Source organism: Lepeophtheirus salmonis, chromosome 3, assembly GCF_016086655.4.
Source record: "Lepeophtheirus salmonis chromosome 3, UVic_Lsal_1.4, whole genome shotgun sequence".
In the NCBI taxonomy this organism is placed as follows: domain Eukaryota; kingdom Metazoa; phylum Arthropoda; class Copepoda; order Siphonostomatoida; family Caligidae; genus Lepeophtheirus; species Lepeophtheirus salmonis.
Window position 1 is genome coordinate 44907306 of NC_052133.2, and position 25119 is coordinate 44932424.

Sequence of the window (25119 nt, forward strand, 5' to 3'; positions counted from 1 at the left end):
CCAAAATTTTATGATTCAAGATATTTATATACACGTACCGAACCATAATGGTCGTACTAAATTGAACCACGGTACCACTTTCCCATCCTCACATGACTAATGTTCTAGAGTACTTAGTCGCCCCTGCATTTAATTAGACTGTAACTTTTTTATTAAACTCACTCAATTTATCAAAAATCGCAGCTGAAACTGTTCATAAGTAGGAGAGTTGGAATCGACTCAATAATGCCTTTTCCATCGATGTGCTTCATTCATTACATACATTATTAAGTAAGAAATATTATAATTTTATTACTTCGAATGGTCAACCAATAAAAATAAGGGAGTATCATGGTATTTAATTACCTTGGCTGATAAAAAAAAGCGGCTTTTACATTTGCAGGCACCCGATTTTTTCATATATCAAGATTAATTCCCGGTGTTTAAATGTGTTTTTTTTAAAAGTATGGGTTGTTGTTTTGAAAATACCTCATAAAAAATAAAAATCCAAAAAACAAATTATTGAATTAACGGACAAAAAAACAAATTATATTGAATATAAATTAAATAAGGAGAATAAGAAGATTGACTAGTTAGTTTTTTTATGGTTGAAGGATAAACATATTTATAATTATAATGTCCAAAAGCATGGAAGAACTTTAAATGTTGCCTATCGATAAGTTTTACTAAACTCTGCAGTTATTTAAAGTATCAATAAAACTGTATTTTTATTATTTTAAAAATATACATTTTGTTTTGTATATTTACATGTATTGCCTAAAAAACCATTTATATTTTTATCGTCTATTTTTGAATTGCAAAATATTATTTATGATCAAAATACACTTTTTTCTAAAAAAAAATTTAAGATTCAATTTTGATATAAAATAGATTTCACCATAGATCATAGAGATTCAATACTTGCAAAATGTATATACTAAAGTCTATATATGTAAAAAAGCAATGAATCAAAAGTTTTGTAGATATTCAATTAATCTTAAACCATTGTTTCGACATAATTTATCAGGCAAAAAAATGTTCCAAATGTAGAATAAACTACCCATTTCACAGTATATATTTATTTTTTCTTTTCATATCTTGATTATGATATATATTATAAAAAGACTATCATTATAAATGGTAAACATATGTTACAATTAGGACTATATTATACATTTGATTAACTTCACTACAATTGTGAAGCATTAGGATTGAGGTTCGATCGTATTAATTAAGATAAATTAAATATTTATTCATCTATCCTGGTATTGATGGAGCCTTGTTGAATAATTTTAATAAAGATGTGAATTTTGTCTAAATTCCCGTGAGGATAAATGTAAAAAGATTTTGAAGGCAGGGACTGTAAAATATCAATTTTCTTTTTTTAAATAATCTTCCCTCTTGTCAGCCAATCAGTAGATCAACAAAATATTTATAAAACAGAGAAATTAACAATTTCATCCTTATTATCAATATTGCAATTATAAATCCAACAACTCTGATGGAGCTGATGATGAGCAATTTTTTTCTTTCTCACCGAGACAATACATTGACCTAAATTGGACGTAATCTTGGTTTTTCCAGAAAAATCTGTCAACTGGGCCTTGCAGCAGGGGAATATTAAAGCTCTTGAGAGGGTTAGGTGACGTCCAGTATGGCTATATGAGACTGTGGAGGCTTAATTTACATAAATTATGTATGGGTCGCGAGGAGTGAACTGGCGGCTGCATCAGGACAGCACCAGCTGTCACACATCCAAAGTAACACAATAAATGTTGATGAATGAAGCTTCTGACTTTTTCCCAAAGGAGTGTAGGTTTTTCATCTTACCTGATGCTGCACAAAAAGTCCCATATTTAGGCGTTAAGGCGCAGTCTCAGTGGCATCCAACTCAGAAGAAAGGACCAGTTGAAGGCTGTCATTGTTGAAACTGGAAGCAACTTGAACTGGAGATTCATAGAGAACAGCTGTAAAAAGGTCGATGTAAGTTGGAAGAGATTTTTGCCAACAATGGCAGATTGAGTAAATTGTCTGCTTTAATCTAGATTAGATGCAATTCAATTAAATGAAAATGCATTTTTCAAGTTTTGGCGTTTTATCCCGGCTAAAACTGAGTGTTTTGTTGTCAACAAAGGCACCTTGGTGTCGTATCTCAAGGTTCATATTTTTGATTACGTTTTTTCAGGCTTTTTAGTCATTTTTAGTTTATAAGCACTTTTTGACATTGCAAAATTAATGATGTCTTACAATAAACATAATAAATCTTCCGACAAAGTTTTACCAACACAAAACAAACAGTGGAGATTACAACATCTCTGTTCAACTCCGTGAGGGTTCATAATTATAAAAATTTTTGATATCCAATAAAATTTTATTAATCTTGAAAGTAAGAGTGTCAAGAAACAGTTCAAATGGAATCATAACATTAATTTAAAAGAGCCTTGCAACGGAGGAGATGGTTTCTTTAATTCCTGGTGGCAAAAGTGGCCTTTCTACTCTCACAAGGCTATTTCCGCCCACTTTTGTGATAGATCTCTGGACAGTCTGGTGTAAATGGACTTGAGGAGATTTTCCTTAGCTGTTTTTTTAACTCCTCCAGGTCCAGTTTCCTGCTTGGAGTGCTCGAATGGAAATTTATCGATCAAGTTCAAGTGTTATATTCTCCACTTGTACGTAAGCTATCGTGCTCAGATGTATTGTGTTTTATAAGGAATTGTTTATGCTTTAATATATTGAAATATGAATTAATTTTTAATCATTCAACCTTAATTAACTATTGAATTAGTATATGTTCAGATTTCAAAGGACCACCCGGTATCAGTAGGTCATATTTTCTACAACTCTATAAATATTAATACTCGTTTGCTACAAGTAATAAAAAGTTTATTGATAAAACTGATTATTGTCATTTCACTTGTTTGAATAAATAACTTTTATATTTGAGAGACAATTTGTTGAAAGAGCTAAGATCTCTCCTATATTGTCTATTATTATAGTTTTTTTTCTTGTTTATCGCTAAGATCATTAATTTTTATAGTCATATAAGTTTTTTATCTTTTTTTTTTGTATTATTTGCTTGCTTCAAAAACCTATAAATACTATTAAGTAAGACGATGATGTAAAATAAAAAAGAATAGATCAGAGGCATTTTTATTGGCCTCTCAGATTTTCTTTTTTAGTAATGAAAAAGATGGAAGAAAAGAGAAAAATTTGGTCATTGCGTATGTTGTTAAAAGGAATAATGGTAGATATACAGTAAAAGCAATTGTCCACATACAAAAGTATTTTATATAATTGTTCCCTATTTATAGTCCTTGGATCATAAACTCTTCAGGTTACGTCAACATCACATCAATATTTTATTATTTTTGCGTAGCTCAAAATATCATTTTTTCAACTCGAAGAAACTACAATAACACCATTTGAAAGATTTTACAAGGGATATCTCGTTTTTAATTTTTAATTTTTTTTGTAACAGACAAAATATTTCGTCTTATAAGGGGAAATTATGTAATTTTAACAACCTGAGATTGGGATTTGAGTGCATCGAGAGATAATCTGTTGGTACAGATTATTTTTAAATACTGAGTTTTCAATAAATGAAGTGGACAAACAAAATTAGGGTAAAACTACGAAGCGGACGGAAGTCCATTTATTTCAGAAACTCTTTGTTATATTTTAATTCATGTTAATAATGACTTCAATGGGGAGGAACGAAATGAATTCATTGATTTTTTTAAAGATGTTGCAGACAAATAGGGTTGATCTATTCCCAGATACAAGATTCATGGTTCTTTGGAATTGCAATGATTCTTTTTTCGTAGTCTACTACGAAATGACTCCCTTTCCTCCAAAAATTCAAATACTGAAGGCTGATATGTTGTTACTCAGGATTCAGGGCTACAATATTCATTTTATATTATCTCAGGTGTGGTTATTTAACACAAAATGTGTTGTTTTTTAAAAAATTTGTTTCTCGAATAAATTTAAGAGTGTTTGAAGAATAGGATATTAAGTAAGTCCGTAATAGCATGCCATTTCACTTTCTATTACTGTAGAATCCTTTCCTTTGAACTTTCCAATGTAAAGTATATAATATATATTTTTGTCCCTTAGGAGGGTAATATTTTTGTTTCTTACTGTATAAAAATTCTTGCTTATTCAATTTTGCATCTTTTTGGACTTGATTATTATCTCTCTTTATAAGTCCTTATTTGCTTTTGTTTATTTCCCTTTTTTCAATTTAAGGTATATATGTTGCTACAAATCTAATATAAGCTGTCATCAAATAAATCACACTCTTCATATTTAATATATACATTTTTTGTACAAAAAGTTTTTTGAAACTAATTAATAATTTATTAAAGTTTTTATTGAAAATTAAAGGATAATATTTCAACTATAATAATCACTAACTAGATCTTGTTAATGAGCAAATTTAGTATTTTTATGATTAATTAGCGTAACTTTGAGTCTATGTCAATAGTGTATAAAAAAATTAATTTTTTTGAATGTTTGGGTTAACGTTACACCCGATTTCGTTAACTAAGTAAAAAATAATGTTCACAAACGGAGGTTTAAATAGAAACAAAGAAATAAATAATTTACCGAGTATTAAGAGATTGAAGTTCAATTTATACAGGAAATGGAGATTATGAAAGTCATCTAAATGATAATATTTTTAAACTATGCTTAACAAAACATAATCATTGTGAAACAGAAGGTAAAATTTTTTTGTCTTTTGTAACAATGAAAATTATTTTGTCCGCACTTCATAGTAGCATCAAAGACCAAATGAAAAACTGTTTACTTGTGAATTGATAAATTGTACAATATGGTTTTGAAATTAATATACATTTTTCACAATATAAAGCATATATTATTTCTAAATAAATAAATTATTATCAAACATGACATTTCCAACTTTTCTATCTCTATGTGACTTTTTTGGGATGTTTATACACCTTAGAGACTGAATTTTTTATTATTATCTTGTGTATGCTATATCATATTACATCTTCTATGTAAATTCTAAGTTTACTTCCTGTATCCAATCTTTTTAGAATTATATTTCAACAGTTTCTGGGCTCATACTTTATTTTGAAAATAATAATCCAGTTTTTATATATTTTTTATCTTCGTTGTAATTACTCATGTAAGGCTCATTTTTAATAATAATACATTTATGTGAATAACATAGAACCAATTATTAGTTGAATTTTAATAAAGTTATGTATTAATAAGTTTAATTGAGAGTTTATTTTCTAAATGCTGGTTTTAGTATATTTATTATTTTGTTCAAAAAAGTAATTTTATTTTTTTCAGGAAAATAAAATGTCCTTATTAAAAAAACCATTAATCATTTTATTATATTAAAAAAATAGTCTTTTATGATACAATTTAGATTACTTTATGTATTTTAACCCTTTACCGCCTGAATTTTATGTAATGAATTAAAAAGAAAAATTCTCATAACTATAAACTTTAATAGGCGTCAGGATTTAATATGAAGGAAAAAACATCAAAAATATATTTTAATAAGAAAAATATATATTAACAAAACTTGGATATCCCCTGGTAACATTTTTAAATAAATAAACATTTATATTTATTTATCATGGCTTTGAAGGTACATTTGGGGGAATGACTATTTATAAAAAACACTGGAAATTCATAAAAAATAATGAAAATATTCTAAACATAAAAAAATAAAAATATTCTTCAATACCCCTTACTTATATTGATCATAAAAGAGCTTTTATCACAATTAGTTAGGAGATATAGCCTTGGGAATTATTGCTACACTTGTTAATTTAAAAAACATAATTTGAAGTACATTCAAGCGGTAAAAGGCAATCCTTACTGTTCTTGAATTATTTTTGTGCAAAAAAAAACAAAAAAAACCAGAATACTTAATTTTTATCAATAGCATTAACATCAACTAAATTTACAAAATATACAAATATATAGTTTCAAATTCCAAATGATTATTTTATTGAAACCATTATTTTATATTATTTATAAACAATAAAATTGACCTTTTATCTTGTCTACTAAATTATAATCTTAATCAATAAATGCTGTTTTATCTAATATTTAAATATGAGAGAAAAAAACATATTTACAAATATATCTTTTATATAAATAAAGTATAATTAAATACAATATTTTTGCATTTTTGTGCATTAATGGTATGTTTTACAAAGGTAATTCATTCATTAAATAAACATTACAGGAAATTAAATTTTATAAAACTGCATAATTAAAGAAAAGTAATTAATTATCCACCATTACTTCCCTACATTTTTATTCCATTAAATTCAAAATTTACTTCCTGTTTTCATTTTTAAGGGAGTTATTAACATATTCTAGAATTAATAATGGAAGTTTTATAGAACTTTATATCATGGATTGTTATTATACCACACGGCGCTTCTTCCTTAACACAAAAATACATCATGCTTTTTGTTGAAAGATGTTGTTTCTTTTGTCTTTCATGATACGTCATGGCTATTTTATAATTTATCAATTTTTTTCATAAAAAAAGTTATAATTTGTATTATACTAATGCACCGTTTTGAATAGGACAAGAATACATTTTCTGGTTGATCCCTTGTCGTAAATACATCTCCAAATATGAGCCATTTTATTATTTATATTAATACAATTTTGCTATCTTATAGCAATACAATTGTATAGCTACGCTTTTAATAAAATAATACTAAGCAATTTTATAATACAGTTAATAATAAAATACTATTTAGGATATTGATATTTGGATGTTTATATGATGAGAACTAGTTGCAAATTTGCAAGAGTTATAACTTGAAAAAACAAATGTACAAATTACAATAAATAAATAAGATTAATAAGGTTAAAGAAACGATTTATGTTTTTTGGGATTACAATGATGCAATTATTGAGTATTCCACGGAGGATTGAATTATGAATGGTCTAATTTTTAACTAATTTATTATAAAGTACAAAAATATAAGTTTTCTGTTGTACATTATATAGATCAAATACCCACTGTTATATGGGCGTCACTTGCACCACTTGCTACACATCAGCAAGTCCAAAAAGTTTCCTTTGAAACGTTTTGACTTGCTGACTTGGAGCTCTTTCATAAAGGCCAAACTGGACCCAGAGGAGTCAAAGAAAAAAGACCAGATTAATCCCCTCAGTTCCATGAGTTCCAAGTCAGAGATCTGGGGATTCATACGAGACTGTCCAGAGCGCTATCAAGAAAGTAGGTGGAAAGATCTTCGTGAGGGTGGAAAGGCTACCTTTGACACCAGCGTGAAAGAAACTCATATCTTCCGTTGCATAACTATTTTGAATGAGTCTTTTAAATTCTTTCTTCGCAATTTTGGCCCCCTACAGCCCTGATTCCAACCCCCATAACTTAACCATTTGGGAGTATGTAGAGGAGAAGGTATTCAGTGTGTGTCATCGAAACACAAAGGCCTTCAATGCTACTGTCAGCCAGTAAATGGACACCATGATAAAGGATTACATCATAAATGAATAGCAGGCTTTCCTCCACCCCTTGGTTGCAATATTAATGATTAATTGAGTTCAGAAAAACATATATTTATATTATTAATTTTGTTGTAATTCGATTGTTAATTAATAAATTATTTCTTGTAAAAGTTTAAAATTATAAGTGTTCAGATTTTAATGGACCACTCGGTACTTATTTAGAAAATGACTCTCCAACAAATCCTCTGTCCTACTTTCTATTTTTCATAAGAACACCAAAACACAAAGTTCCTCAAATCATAAATCTTTTCTCCTTAAAATAAGTAAAAAAAAACAATGGTAAGTTTGTCAACAACAAAAAAACTTACAAGGTTAAAACTACTTTTTTGTAACAACTCTAAATAAATGCACTACCTTTTTCTTTTCTTTTTTATATGGCGTGGTGACTATGGTTGCCAAAATTGTCCAATCCCCATGAGGAACCATTTAAAAAAAAGTATATATTGGTAATCTGCAAGATATTTGTGCTTTTTTAAAATTATTTATCCCTATTTTGAAATTTTAAACGAATTTGAAAATAACAAATACCAGACAATTTAGAGTAAGTAAAATATTGCTGGGGTTGATTGGAAGCATATTGACTCGTTGATAGACCTTATACCCTCATTGGGAAATATAAATTAAATCGCAGTGGGTCATCCTGAGCAAAGTCTGAGATAACATCTGTTCTTTATAAATATGTACATTTCGATTACTTTTCTTACTCAAAAATAAATTTAACCCTTAAATGATTTGTTGTTATTTTTTTTGGCATGATAAAATTCTATCTGATGACAAATGGTTCATAAGAGTAATATAACGATAGAAAAGTTTGGATATTTTTTAATTAATAATTACCTACTTTTTTTTATAATTTAAAATTATAAAAAAATCTACTCACAATTATCAACAAGCTTTTTTCAGATGTAAAAAAAGTTGCAAAACATTATATCATAAGTTTTTTTTAGGTTTCTTGCATATGTACAAAAAAAAAACCAAAAAAAAAACCATGAGTTATCTGATTCTATCGAGGATTGTCTTGGAATAATTACAGAAACCTTCTATCTATGTACGTAGATGCATATCACGTATTATTTATGTTACCAACCGGGTGAAATATATCTCAAATAATAACAGTAACCATATTATACACTCCATCTGGCAAATAAGTTTATTTGATTATACTAGATCCATTTTTGTGTGTACGTATGCAGAGTATAATATTTGACTAAGGAAATGTAAAACCATTTTTTTCATTAAAAAACAAGAGAATTGTAACAAAGTCAGAAAATTAATGGTCGCTAGGATCCATACGTGAAGTAGGATCAACAAACTCAGTAGTATTTTAAATACAGATGCACTAATACACCATTTTTGATCCGTTTCTTATACCATTTTTCAGAACGATCACTATTCCTTATCAATATTAGTTATAAGGAAATCAAACAAACAAGTAAAAAAATGACTTAATTTTTATTAGTCAGGGCTTGACGACAAAGGACATAAATATATCGATCACAATTATGATCATAATTAGTTGTAAATTATTTTTATATAAAAGTTACTTAAAAAGTTAGTTTATCTTCGTCCTGAAGAATTAATTTATTCCTGGTTGGCTCATAAATATTGCCGAACTAATGAATTGATATTATGAATGGATAAACTTGAATTATATTATATGTGTATATTATTGTTGGACTTATTGTATGTTAAAATTAAAGAATATTTATATACGGGGGTCTGTAGTCGTAAACATAATTATTCTATACTTTGGTACTCACTTCTTTTTGTTTTTGGTTTGACCATTTGAAATAAAAAAAATAAATCTTTTTTCTTAATAATGTATATAATTAAGTAGGCATCATTAAAAAACATAGAATATATGCATAAAATAATGGAGTCCAACTGTCAATTAAGCACTGCTTTGATTGCCAAGGAGATAATTAAAAATGTAAAACAAATAATTTGTTATAAATATTTTCTCATTTTTAACAAATTACTACTATTTTGTTAATAATCAATTTATAAAATAAGATACTCCAAATTATATTATACTATTAAGTATGAGACCTAAAGAAAAATGAGTGGCCCACTGCCAATGCATTGGTTTCAGCGGTCTAAGTCAGTTGATAAATTGTTAATTTAAAGTTTAAATAACAATGTACGTCATTGTGACGTCCTTGTGCTATTACTTAGTGTTAAGAGACATATAAAAATTACCTTTAAAAAGTTTTAAACAACGTTCATACGAGTATATAACCCCCTATAAAGAAATATTATATATATAAATGTAAGCACTTTAAAATTATTTGTTAGTCCTCCTATTCGTTATTTAGTTTTTTGCCTTTCACAAAGCAAAAAAAAAAAAATGTTAATAAAAATTATATGTACTCCTACTTAATATGTAAACACAATGTTAGTACTATATAAAACTTAATTTGAATCACAATTTGTAATGAGTTTCCGTATTCCATATTATATTGCTCGTGCTTTAAAAAAAAGTTCAAGTTCATTCGCTATTTGTAAACTTTGTATATATACAATGTACAGGGTGGTGACTTTTTGTAATTTTTCCATTTTCCTTGTTTATGAAAATGTAAATTAAATAAAACATGAGGAAATTAAAAAACATAGATATCTAAAAAATTGCTGTGATAATCAATAAAATATACAAACTACTAATAAACGAAAGGTGGCGACACTTTCCTCAGTATGGTAACATACTACTACTAAGTAAACAACGCTTATGGCCATAAGGAGATTTCATCAAAATATATGGAAGTTTTTTGGATAATAAAGTATACATTGTGGGTAAGCGTATCGTACCGTTTTTGATACTAAGATTTTAAACAATTTCATCAAGAAAAACATGTGGTCAAATATCAAGAGGATTTTTTTAATATAAATATACCTTACGAAGTGGTCCACTAAAATCTGAATACTTTGAATTTTAAACTTCAAAATGATAAAAATTTATTTATAAACAATAGAATTTCACCAAAAGTTACTACGATAAAGAGATGTGTGTTTGAGCTCTCTTTTAAAGTATTAATGTAGACGTCTTTAGCGGAATTGATGCCTTCCATTCGGCGACTGACTGCCTGTCACCCACTGCAGATGTAGTGTTGGCTGACAGTGGCTTAGAGGGGCTTGGTGTTGGGATGACGGACGCTGCAAGCCTTCCCCTTGACATACATCCCAAAAGATATATTCGTAGGGTATGGCATAAGGACAGCAAGGGGGGGGTGTTCAAAAGTGTCGAAAAAAGAATTCAAAAGACTCATTCAAAAAAGTCTTGCAACGGAAGGGATGTTTTTTTTCATTTCTGGTGTCAAAATTGGCCTCTCCATTCTTTCAATGCTCTTCCATCCACCTTTTTGATGGTTCAATAGACAGTTTGGTGTGAAATTCCAAGATATCTTGCATGGTCCCTCATGGACTGAAGGGGATTGGTCTGGGATGTTTTTATTAACTCCTCCTAGTCCAGTTATGTCTTTTTAACAGTGTCCTTCTTCCTCTCCAACGGTTATAACCTGCTGACAGTATAAAAGGTATTGAAGACGCCCAATTGCTTGTAGTGTGCAAATGGAATTTCGTTGATCATGTTCAAGTGTCATTTTCTTGACTTGTACCTAAGCTAAGGAGCTCAGGTTTGTTTTGTTTTGGAACTAATTGTGCTAACTAATAATTTTAATAATTTGAAATATGAATAAATTTCAATCATTCAACTTTCATTAATTATTGAATTAGTAACTGTTGGAATAAAAATGAACCACTCGGTATAATATCAACAATTTATAGAAAAAAACGTCAATGGCCTTCAGTCTGGGTCTGAAGGCCTTTGCAAACTTGATGACTAAGTCATTGGACATATCACATCACTCCTTTTTAAGAAAGGTCATTATCGATATTGCGGTCCCGCTGTCCACGTAGCTCAAGTTTGGATGCCAAAAATAGTACAGGTTTTTCTTGCACCAAGCTTGGGTTTCGATGGTCTTAATCTTTTTTTTGCAGTAGATGACATCCAACCAGGGCTAAACAGCCTCCATCACCTTGTGGTACTTTTTAGCCCAAACCTAGAGCCCCTTGGGTAAATTGAGGGGGTATTTGCTTTCTGCCACAAGACAAAAGACTTTACATCATGGTAAAGACGTGGTGCTTGGTTTCTTTTAAGGGTGAACATCCTCTACTGTATAAGCCAAATACTGATCATTACGGGCATTTTTGAATGAGTCCACTGTGAATACTTTTTGTCAGAGAAAACCAGGAAAACGGACTGGTTTTTTTTCTCCAGCCAACTGATTTTCTTTTTACCTCTGATCACCCTGGTCTCCTTGCTTTTTTAGCAGAAAAGAAGTTGGCCCCTTCTACCGACATAAGAATAGACCCCCTGCTTATTGACTACATTTCTGATATCAGAATGCAGTCAAGTTATAAATTATGGAACACATACGAAAAATCAAAACTAAAATTAAGAAAAAATAACGTTACTAACAAAATTGTCTTTTGTTAACTAAAGAATTCAAAAGACTATTTTATTAAAAACTAACTTTATTTCATTTTAAACTTTGATCAATATATTAATAATGGGCATGAAATATGTATAGTTGAAGCCTTTTCGTTTCCTTTTTGCATATATTATTTGTTGACGTTTGGTAATAATGATGTTTACTTTGCCACAGCAGTGTCATAAAAATCATTTCCATTATTTGTTACCACAAATATCGTGAGCAGGTCATTTGAGATCCTAATATAAGTTTTTCTTTATAAGCCTCTAGTTTTCGGAAGAGATGGTCAGGGGTCTACCTCGCTTCATTGCAAAACGTGCAGATACTTTCCTGGTCGTTGAATAATTGGCTGTAAACCTTTAACGGTCCCGATATTAGAAACATCTCTCCATATATGTCGAAAATTTAATGTTTATTATTGTTATATGCTCCGCTGTTAATGGTCCTCTTCTCAAATAATCACTAAAATAACCATAGTGAATTTTTTAAAACAAATTCTGATTTTTGTGCCAGAAAGTGTTGAGGCTTTCATCTTGAACGGGACTTATGACCTTTCGACCACTTTAAAATGACTTATCCTTGATATAAAGGAATGTTCAGCCATTTTATAAATTAGTGAGGTTGATCAAAAAACTTACTCGACAATATTGGCGGAGACGGTTCGTAGTTCCAAAAGATTAAATCCTCCTAACATGGGCAGTTCCAAACTGAGAGACAAATCAAATTTCTTTCAAACATTCTTGCATCATATACATAGATACTATATTCGTTTTGATAATAATGTGGTATTTTTCAGAACATTTTTAAAACTAACATAGGGGTTACTCTATTTCTTTCTGGATGTCATTTGTATTAGGCATTTTGTATTTCTAAAAAGCTCATCACAGGCAATCTTTCACTTTTGAGTGGTCTCTTTAGACTATCATAGGAAATTTTACTTTTCTTTTTCGTTTAGAAAAAAAGGGGCTCTCTATAGCGTATATATTGATAAGAGTATCTTCATTGTATTGAGTTATTCTTAGGAGATTAACTATTGAAACCACGTAAAAGTTTTTTTGTATGTTGACGCTCAACATATGTAGTATATAATTGGAAGCAACCCAAACTATAAGGAGTTAGTTAATTATATGCATGTTAAAAATTATGTGGAGGCGAATATTTAATGGAGGAGAAGGAGTTGAAAATCCGATTCAACAAACTATGTGGCTTCAAATATCGTACATATATGAAAATATTCTATATTAGTTTTTATTCAGTATGGATACATACTCGTATAAATATATATACAGATAAAACTTTCAAAACGAAAGGACAATGCATAACTTTACTTGTATGTATGTAAGCTACCCGGCATCGGAATATTTTAAAGATGTTATATTATACATTCCTAAGAAATAATGTTATTTGTAGGATGGGTTGGGGTTAATGTATCCCTGTTGTATGTATTTCTATAGTTATTCTGAAATAACACTTAGTATTGCAATAAAAAGGTGTTTCCCTATTTATTAACCGTACGATCTTATAAGTTGACCTTGATCGATATAGGAGGAGTAGGTCTGGTTGACACGCATATAAGTTGACAAAGTTCAACTTACTAACAAATTTCTGCTTCATCACTTTTGTGGAATAACCACAATAAGTGGTGTCCCTGTCCTTATTTAATATTGGGCACAGTGGTATATTCGACCCCTACTTGTCGGTCCTTCAAGAAGGTAAAATCGATTGAGTGTCTCTTTCCATTTTCAATGACTTCCTTATATATATATACATACATATGTATACTAATAACGCAAATTTTGTATGTATTTATGTATCAATGTGCGGAAAAAAGTTAAGGGGTGATAAAGTGCTCCTTGAATTATACCATTAACATATTTTGATCTAAGTAATAGCAATTTAGTCATATGAATAAAATTTTATATGGATATTCCATATAGCATTGAGCATGTGTACAGGTTGTATTACTCATTTACGTACGAATATACCATATACATATTTTTGATATAAGAAATAAAAATGAAGTCATTTTGATGAAATCTCCCTTACGCTTTGAATGTAGCAACGAGCTAGCATACAGGGTTCACTATAAATAGTGCTCCCTGGTATATATTATATACATATTTTTGATTTATGAAATAACGTGTACATCAAATATGAAGAACTGCTTATGTTTGTTTTTGTTCCTTCTTCACTTTCTCTACATCCACGATGTACCTTCTAATATGTTGTACTTCAACATAAAAACAATCTTAAACAAAATTCAAAAACAGGATAAAATGTATCACTTCATAAATGCATACAGCCCAATACTTCATCGACATATTTATGTATATTATAAGCTTAGTATTCAAATTTGCAGGACGAGCTAAGATATCTAATAAATTTGCACTTGATTTTACAACCTCTCCTCAATTTAAGTGACATATATATGCCCCAATATGGTGCCTTTCAAATAAAAACTATCAAATTCTTACTGGGTTCATAATAATAATTCGTAGATAGTAATTGCTTCTTATTTTTCTGAAGAATAAAAATGTAATCGACACACAATTTTGGAGAAAAATCATTCTAACTAATTTTTGTGTGGACGGGAAATATATATTTTAACCATTATATCGTGACAGAAAAATATGTACATTATATCAGACATACTTAATATTGTCAAAAGCAGGATTGATACGTATGGGGTCTACTTGTGATTTCCTGTTTTTTTATTGCTTATTTGTTCTGAATGGTCATTTATCCGTAGTATCCATTTTTATACCAACACCCCTTTTGGCCGCACTATAAGACCTCATTAACCTGCATCTTGTTTTTTGTTTTTTACCATAATAAACATAGTAGTAATATATATATATATATATAACGTATGATGTAGCTGGAAGTGATTGTTTCATTCCCTGTTTCTTCTGCTTTTATTCTGAAGTGGACTCCCAGGAAATATATGTGTGTAAGCTTTCGTGTAAATGATCATATTAAAAAAAATATTCTTTTTTTTCTGTTCCAATTGTTATTTTCAAAGAAAAAAAAAAAAATAGTCAAGGGCAAAGACTTTTAAGCTCACTCAAAAATAATAAATAATTTATGAGCCGGCAGGGATTATCCCTTTTGCGAGATAAATTATTAGGATCAGTGAGAAATGCTATAATATATCAAAAATAATACTATAGCTCAAAACATAAAATGCCCATTTTTTAGGTCATGTCAAAATATTGATAATTTTTTTCCTAATGCATCTACAAGGTGATGCTATAGATATTTGCTATTTTTAAACCCTAAATGATACACACAAGTCATTGAGAATAAAGTCATATATTAAGTAAAGCTTTAAGCTTATATTAAATGTGCATTTGCCCATATTCAATATTAAAATGAAGAAGTATGAGCTTAATTGGAATATATTTATTAATTTACTCACTTATTTTAATAAAACAAACTGATTTTATGTGCTTTAAAATAATACCAACTAGAATGTCACTCTGTAGAGCAAAAAAACGTCCCCCTAAAATCAAATTGAGTATTTTATCTCTATTTTTTCAAAATGTATGGTCCATTACGAATTTTTAACGTTTGTGTTACCTATACAGAGGCCAATGACCTTTCAAATTCAATTACCTCTTACTGTGATAATCCTTCTACCAAGTTAAATCAAAATCGATCCTAGGCAAAACAGAAACTTCGTTCAATTTCTTTGCAAGGGGTAAACTTAAAAAGGTGGAGGAGTATATAACGAAGATTGTGAAGGGAAAATGAAGTTGATGATTTATGAAGTTATCCTACTTTGGATCAAAGATAATTATCCAAATGGAAGCCATGTTTAGTAGCAGTACGATATCCCATCCCACACCTCCATAAAAAGTAAAAAATCTCTTTTGACAAATTTCTGATTTTTTCCCCCATCATTTATTATTTTTAGGATATAATCATAAGGACAGCTTGTCAAGTCCACTATCCAAAAATTAACCATCTCAATGACTCCATTGAGCATAAATGGTGGTTATTTATCAGAAACAAACTTGTCAGGCATTTTCAAGATTCCACAACAGCCTAAAAAATTGTGTTGTCACTGGAGGATCAAACCTTAAATATTGACTCTTCATTAATATATGTAACCAAGGCGGATCGAAAAATATGAGTTCTGATATTTTTTTTTTTCATTCCCAAATTAATAGCGTGGAAAATATGCACAATTTTATAATATTACATGAGTTAAAATCTAATATATAAATGTTTTTGGGTGCCACTAGATGATTTAAGTTTTAAAAAAAATACATTTTACTTCAATTTTTGAATTTTACTTCTTATTGCTCAATTTTTTTAAAGATATGTAACATTTGTATAGTATTAAGTGTATATGTTCGTATTTAAAATGCATTTCTTAAATCTTTATTTAAACAGCTCTCGCTTTACCTTAGAAAAAGCTTAACGGGGAAGTGGCTATATTTCGAACTGAACCTTTAGCATTGTACTGTATTTTATAACATTGCTACTTTAGATTTGGTAATTGAATTTGTCTTCTAAAGACGGTATTTTAGCTAGAGAGTGTAGTCTTACCATTATTAACCCATTTTGTGCTTGCATTCTCTATACTTTCATATATGATTCAGTCACTTCTTTGATCATCCTTCCCACGGATTGAGTGTGACAAGGAAAGGCATTAAATGATGTTTTACTCTTCTGGTTAATGTGATTATCCATGTATATATTTGTCATTTTCTATGTTAGTAGTGACTCTGTGATTTTATTTATCTGCCAATCAATTAGCTCAATGTAAGTTATAGCATCAAAGTTGAGAACAGTTACTCCGAAAAATCTAACAGTCTTTCCTTTTTTCGATGGTCTCGCCTTTTCTAGTATCCCTCATCCCATGTCTCTTATGCACACATTATCATCATCAATCATTGAAACAAGGATATTATCTGAGTGTGAAAAGTGTGCATTTCTATGAATGACTGGGACAGCTGCTTTCGTCACGTTTTACAAAGACTTCGAGTGAGCTCAATAGAATTGAACAGATGCCATTAACATATAAGGAATTCTTCTTAATTGAGAAGCACATTGCTACATAAAAAGTTATTATGTAATGCGCAATTATTAGTAAGTTCTCAGATGGTCACTCAATGCAAATAAATAGTCGAAGTAAGCGATTGACTGTAGTTATCTATCGGAATAGGTCATCTTTCCTGCATTGCAATTACAAAATCCTTTGGTAACGGCATTGTGAATTTCAAATAGATATTTCTAGTAAGTACTGAAATCTTCGAAATCCACATTTGGTACCCCAGTATTAATTATTTCCTATATATTACAATTGCATTGCTCTCACAATTTTGTAACTTTTTGCAAATCGGACCATCTCTAAGACATTCAATTATTAACAAAACCTGATAGAACATTTGTGGGAGCTCAAAGTACAATTAGGGATCAATTTCGAAGTAATTCTTGCCTTTGTCCTATTTTATATCCCTCCCCCCTTTTCCCCTTATCACAGCTGATTTTAGCTGATCTAATGAAAGGTCATGATAGCAAGGCTAATCTCCTCTAAAACTTTCTTTAAATAGTCAGGAATACCATTTTGATTATTGGTTTTTTCTAACATCCCCAAGATGAGACAAAATTTACATCAGTAAGTATAATTATTATCTTAAATAAAATTAAGGTTCTGATTTTATAATTAACATTCTGGGGTCTGATAAGTAATCCTAAAATTTGAATAAAAGCCCATTTTGACCTCAAATATGTAAATATATTTATATGGAGAAAAAACGAACTGGGATTTTTTCCATTTTTGTTCAAAATTGTTTTTATGTTGACGCAACACAATTGTACTTACATTATTTATAAAAAAAAATTGATAGTTGATTATTAAATTTTCTTTATGAAAAGGAAAAAGGGAAATTTCCAAGCGTCACCCTTTAAACAATAAATAGTCATAAAATTACCTACTATATTAAAAATAATTTACAATGAATCCAAACCTCATGACATTAGATGTATAAAAACTTATACTAAGTATAAGTAATGGTGTATACATATATTATAAAGAGATATATCTTCCTTGCACAGACAAGGTGTCTGTGCAATGAAGATATATAAAAGCGATGCAGTTTAAATTCAATTTATGTTGCAATGAAAAGATTGCACTTTTTGTCAAAACAAAATGGACACTCTATTTTGTATACCTTTCATTTGTTGAGTTGTTTTTGAAAGAGTTTGGTTCAAGAGCTTATTGGTGTTACTTTTTTTTTTTTTTTTGCATTTTTCATGAAAGAAAATTGAAGATTCTTTTTCGAAGAAAAAAATATATTATTTATAAAAGTTTTATTTGTATATATATATATATATATATATTAGAGTAATACCAATTTGAAATCGCGTGTTCCTTAATTTTTTTATCTTTATGTTTGGCATCATTGATTGATATAATAGAATACCTTTAAAAATACATTTTTTATTGTTTAAGACAGTTTAAATCTGTGAAAAAGTAATTTTGTACAAAACTTTAAAGAGAGGTTTATTTCTTAATTGATGTACAATTTTAGTTGTTATATTTTACTATTTTCGTAATTTGTGTAAAATTTCCCAAATTTTAATACTTATTGCGTTTATGCCGCTCAAAAAAGTATATTAATGGGATACTCTATTTTGTAGGGAATATTATTTTTTAAATTTTATGGGGCCCCAACAAGGGATTTACAAATGATACATTTTTTAATATAAGATTATAGTAAACTTAATTTAAATTTTAATAAATTGGAACTTTGTATGTTGATTTTTTTCAAACGCGGGGAAATATTTTTTTCTTATGAAGTTTTGACTAAATTAAAAACAAAACATACAAATTTCCCTTTTCTAATTTAAAACCTAGAAATGTGGAGAAAATGTTAGTATGTGCGCATTATCGTGACCCGTTAATGTATTTTTTTGAGCCCATACAAACCCAAGAGTTATCAAAATTTGTGTAGTGTTACACAAATAACGGAAATAGTAAAAAAAAAAATTGTGCATCATTTAAAGGGCTCTACCGCTCTTTAAAGTTTTGTAAAAATTTACGTTTTCACAGATTTAAACCCTGTTTCTAAAAAAAAAAAAAAATTAATTTTGAGAATTTTTATAATTAAAACAAGAATGGGCTCTCTTTTGAGCGCAAAACGTCCGCCTATGGTCATTTTTTTGGTGTGACCTTGACCTTGGACCTTGACCTCTCAAAATTTATTAGATTCTTAATGTGACCATATATAACGTCAGATGCAGGATGAAAAGTCAATGAGAGAGAAAAACATTTATGTTTCACTAAAGGATCAGATTTTGTCTTAAAAATTTCTATAATGATTTAGAGAGTAGGTTTTGTAGAAAACGTGTCCAATAATAGAGACTTCCCCGACAGATACAACACAACTTCAAAGGCAAAACAAAATTATTTCCATTTGCCAACATTTGCAAAGATCTTTGATAGATCCGATTTATCGACACGATCTGTTGCTGCTGTTGCATCTGTAGTTTTGACTGACTCTGGATTCGTTTCTGTCAAAAATTCAACTCTTATTTATTAATAAAAACAAGATTCGCAGAGCTGTATCGAAAGCTAGATTAAAAGTTTAAAAAGCAGTGTCTTAGGTCTGCTGTGGGCCCTGTTATTGAAAGAATGTTTTTTTTTGCACACCCAGAAAACCTACTTCTCAGTATGTTGTTTGATGAGCGGGACCACATTCGGGAGTTGGCATGGCGCAGAATAATAATAACTAGGGGAACTGAAATTAGCACTAAAAACATAATATTTAAACTACCAAAAGTTAACTTTTATGCAAGAAACTACTCCAAGATTATTGTGTGGCACAGATTTCAAGTTACAGCACCACCGGTTCTCTGATATATTTCTAATGAGGTCCTTCAAATCATACCTAAAAATTAGAAATTGTTTAATTTGATTGTCCCACACAATCAGTGGAAAGATGTGTTCAGCTGGTAACAGAAGCTTCACAAAGTGTAACTAACGCTAGTTCTAGAAATGGTTTAACAAGAAATAGATTGCAATCTCGAGTAGATCTTACAAATTTTGAAAAGAAAAATAAGTTTAAATTCTGAGGTTTGTCGTGGATTATAATCTTCCATTTACTTTTATTATTTTTCTATATTTTGTATCATTGATTTTAATAATAAAATAACTTTCAATATTCATTTGTGTATTATTTTAGGCAATCAGTTTAATTATGGAAAAACAATTAATTTTTACAAAAATTTGGAGTCCGGTAAAGCCTTCCAAATGATACAAAATTTTAGAATAATTGATTTTAATAATAAAATAAAATATAATAAAAAAAGTTACGGATTGATTTTGATCAAACTTGTTACTAAGATTATTTAGGGTCATAGTAACAGGGCATTACATTGTGAGAAGTCAACGTCCAAGGTACTACCAAAAAATCAACATAAGTGGAGGTTTTGCGCTCTACCGAGTGTTCATTCATGTATGTTTAATATAATAACCCTCATATTTCATTTTTGTATTATTTTAGACAAACAGTTTAAATCAGTGAATACATAAATTTTTACAAAATTTTGAAGAGTGTTAGAGCCCTCCAAATGATGCACATTTTTTTCTTTTTTTTTACTATTTCCGTAATTTGTGTATAATTACGCAAGTTTTGATACCTCTTGTGTTTGCATAGCTCAAAAAAATACATTAACGGGATAACATAATGCACATCCATAGATATTTTATTTATTATCTTGTCAATAGAGAGGTTGCTAAAAGTATATAGCCGGTCACTCCTTTTTTGTTTTTTACTCAAGAGTTTATGTATGTATGTTTTAAAATATGACCGTTAAGTAAAATTCATATATACATCTAGGTAGTATATATGTAATAACTATTCTGACCGGTGACCGATGGCCAGAGGTTGCAGTCAACCGATTTGTAAGGTTTTTCTAATTTTATGAAATTTTTCAATCAATCAGGTGACTGCTATACTATCGTTTTTGAACTACAAAGATAATCGACAAGTTGGTACTTGTTTATAAGCCTAAAAATATTTTTTATAATCATATAAATTTAAATTTGTTCTTGCCAACATAATTTATAAAAAGTAATCAAATATAAGTTTCATAACTATGTGTATGTTGTTCCTAGAATTTCCAAGTAATTTACTCAAATTGCGCATGAAACCAGCATTTTGAAAAATTATAATATTGTTTAAGATTTCTCTCTACTCGCTTAGTAATATTATTAGTAAGTAATTTTTGTACAATATTAGAGGTTTGAAAGTGATTAGCTCTGTTTTTTCCGCTTTTAAGAAGTGCCAAAACGGTTAAGGATCCTTGTTATGAAGGAAATATTAACTATTGATTGTAAAATTACTTTGGCAAAGCTTACAAGTACTGTTTAGAAAAAGTTTTTAGCAAATATGTGATTTTGACGATGATGGATAATCGGTATAAATCGTCCAATTCGTGGCATTAATGATTAAGAGTATTTAAAATAGACTGTCTCTTTCATTTCGAATTGTATCCAAATATATTTCCAAACTAAACAACATTATTGCAAGTACAAACTTTAAAAATAAATAATTCTGGAGCACATTGCATATTGTTGCTATCAATGAGTCTTGTTTTTTCTACAACATTTTGAGATTATTTCATAAATTAATATTTTTTTTTTTTTTTTTTTGGTCACCAAGATTATGGCAAAAGGTACAAATTGATTTTGATCAAACGTGATTGAAAGATTATACATAGTCAAAGTAAAAACCAGTAAATTTTGAGTAACAAAAACATACAAAATACACAATCAACCATAACTTTAAAACAAATTGCGATGCATAACTCATTTTTATTTCAGGCGGGGATTTCACTCTCTACCAACAGCTTATTCTAGCTTTTCTTTATTTTTGCGTGTATTTGTATTTATTCATATCTGATTTTATATAGCAAGTCAAAGCAAGACAGTATTGAAGGAAGAATATAAAAGTAATATGGATGTACATTGTATTTTGATTTAGTTGTGCTATATATATTTGCATGGATTTTTTTTTTAGAACATTACGTAACCTGGCGAATTCTTCTTAATTTATTTAATTTAAAATAAAAGACAATGGAGAGATAAAAACCAACTAATAAGAGAAACAGTTGTAGTAGTAGTAAAATTGACACCTGACAAAAACATACACTTCTCGACTGCTGAACTATTCTATATATAATGGAGGTTTTACAGTTTAACAACAATTTTATTATGGTTCATCAACTTTTAAAATATTTATGAGACAAAATATTATAACATCGACGGTTTATATCAAAACACTGGAAATATTACTGTTTTATGGTTACCACTATGATGTTGTATATTGTAGGTACTAGGGAAACTCCCTCTCCCCTGAATCCTGTGATCCTGTTTTATTAAATTTCTGTTGTTTTTTTTAAATCTACAAAATTGCATTTCCAGAGAATATCACACTTGACTTTTTATTTACAAATGTTTTTTGTATGTATTTTAATAATTGAATATTTAAAATATATTTTTTCAAATTGACATCAGAAATAGTGTTTAACGAGTTCTGCTAAATTGAAAATGATGTGCAATCACAAAAAAATAATGTACAATTTCAAATCATTTATTATTTAATAAACCCAACAAACGAGTTATTAGTTAAATTTTTCCCTTCTAGCATTACTTAATTTTAGATTATTTACGATTATTGGCTTAAAATCTAGTATTTTCTTTAAAAAATAAAATAAAAAACATTAATTTAATTATTTACAGTACATATTATTTACAAATCTCAATCCTAAATTTTACTGAGAGGTTATATCTGTAAATAGGGAAGTCTTAGTTAGAATGGCATAAAAGAAGTAGACAAATCCTTATCGAACGAAAATAGTCATTTATATTTTAGGGATAACTCTGTAATCTACCTCGTTGTGTGTCCGCCCTCATTTAATTCATTGTCTGCAGTCTACTCAAAAAGCCACTTGTTGAGATTAAAAAAATGTTCAATAGATCCTTCATGACGTAATTGAGTGTGTTTTTTATAATTATACAGTAATCCTGATTTTTAATAAAATACATAATATTATTCATTTATTGACAGTTTTAGAAACAGTCGAAGGACCGATACATTTAAAAAAATCAGTTTTAGGTCTGATAAACCCAATTTTAAGACCAAAATGAACTGAAACATAGAAATTAAGAACGCCATAACAATAGATATGTTCATTTTGCATAACAAACATGTTAATTTAAATATTTTTTTAATAAATTTTACCCCATAGATAATGGAAGTAGCTTGATAAGGCAGTTATCACTTATTTCATTTATACCTTACAACTCCCAGCCATTTTAATAGCATTGTGGTCATATAACCCAGACAGTGTGGATATTGATTTCTTTATTTTAATGTCCACGAGTAAAATTATTTTGGAACAACGTAGTTCAATAGACAACGTACTCGAAAGAAATTATTCTCTTGAGCTCAATATTCGCTTCTCGTCAATCTTTTATAGAAGGAAATATATTGATTTAATAAAATATTCCTAAGTCAGATGGATTTAATAAAATATTCCTAATGGATTTAATGTTTAGGTGTTCTGATTCAGTACTGACAAATTAAGGGAAAATTAAATAAAAATTGTATCTTAAAGCTACACTGGAATCCACTAAATTGTATTTATGGTTGGTAACAAAGCCCACAATTGAAGAAATGATTGTGCTCTAACCCTAATATGTAAAGAAGTACATGTAAAGACTGCTCAACTGAAGATCATCCGAATATCAATTTTAAAGTTAAAAAAACGGTTGTCTCTACTGAATTAACACAACAACAATTTTGAGGCTCTTCTGACAAGACAATTCCATGGACTAAATAAACGTTTCGACTAATATAAATGAATATTGAGAGAAAATAAATTTAATATGAGAAAAAATATATTAAAAAATACTATTTAACTTTGTGGGTGTATTATTTTAAAATTTAGTATGTTAACATTCCTATTGGGCTCACTCTACAGTCTATGAATCTGAATTAACTTTTGTATACAAGTATGTCGTATATCGATGTATATTATCACCAATACATGGGTACATGATAAATATCTGAATAACATTATATATACTGTATAATAATATACATACATTTTTAAAAAATATAAACAAAAGCTTATTCATTTTTATGGATTCAACTTTCAAGATTTTTATTGTTCATTTATTTATATATACGTACATTAAGATATGTCGATGCAGAAAGGAGTAAATACGTATTTTTTCATTGATAGAGAAGGAAATATGGAATTGTTGAGGAACAGAGCTGAAATTGGTGTGAAGATGCTTCAATATTTTGAAGAATACCCTACGCAGAGATTTTTACTCTACCAAGTGCTCATGTTTGTATTATATATATTTTCTCTTTTTACATCTAAAAGCAAGGGGAAAAATGCAGAAACATATCAATATTTAAAAAAATATACTTTGAATAAGTTTAACAAAGGCTGCATGGTTAGTTATGGCGTAATATTCATCAGTGGGTTGCGCGCTATGACCACTACTTCCTACAAATATTGATCACTGAGTCTTTTTTATGCCACTTTGTTACATGTAGAACACGTGGCTGAAGAGTCCCTGGCTTGACAAAGAAAATAAATTTTTTTGTTCCAAAATTGTTTTTTTTTTCAATTTAAATTAAAATTATTTATTTCATATTTATTCCTCATTACACTTTTCAAGACATTGCTGAGATTGAATAGTATTTTTCCCGTTCAGAAGCAGTAAAAAAATAATACACTAAAATGTTTATAATCGACTGTTTTGGAAAGTAGAAAAACAGAGTCACACTCAACACAATAACTCACAAACTAAACTCTCAAATTGTCATGAAATTTTGAAAGTAGTCTTTTAAAGGTTTGGTATTAACTGGATATGAGGTAAATTAAAATATAATAACCCAACGACTTTTTTGGCCATGTAATTTTATTAAAAATGTTATCTACATATATTTAAGCAAATCATTTTACTTTTTGCAAGAAAGAAGAACTCTCATTATAAATATATCTTTCCATCTATTTTTTTCATGCCTAGTAAATAAAATAAAAAATCTTATAAGTATGTATATATTTACATCTATAA

The 25119-nt window shown here is 28.9% G+C and overlaps 1 protein-coding gene across 1 annotated transcript in view; it reads right to left on the minus strand.

The window, feature by feature from the left end:
- Nucleotides 1-25119, minus strand: part of LOC121115204 (uncharacterized) — a 263751-nt gene that overhangs the window by 162384 nt on the left and 76248 nt on the right. The gene's annotated exons all lie outside the window — the stretch shown is intronic.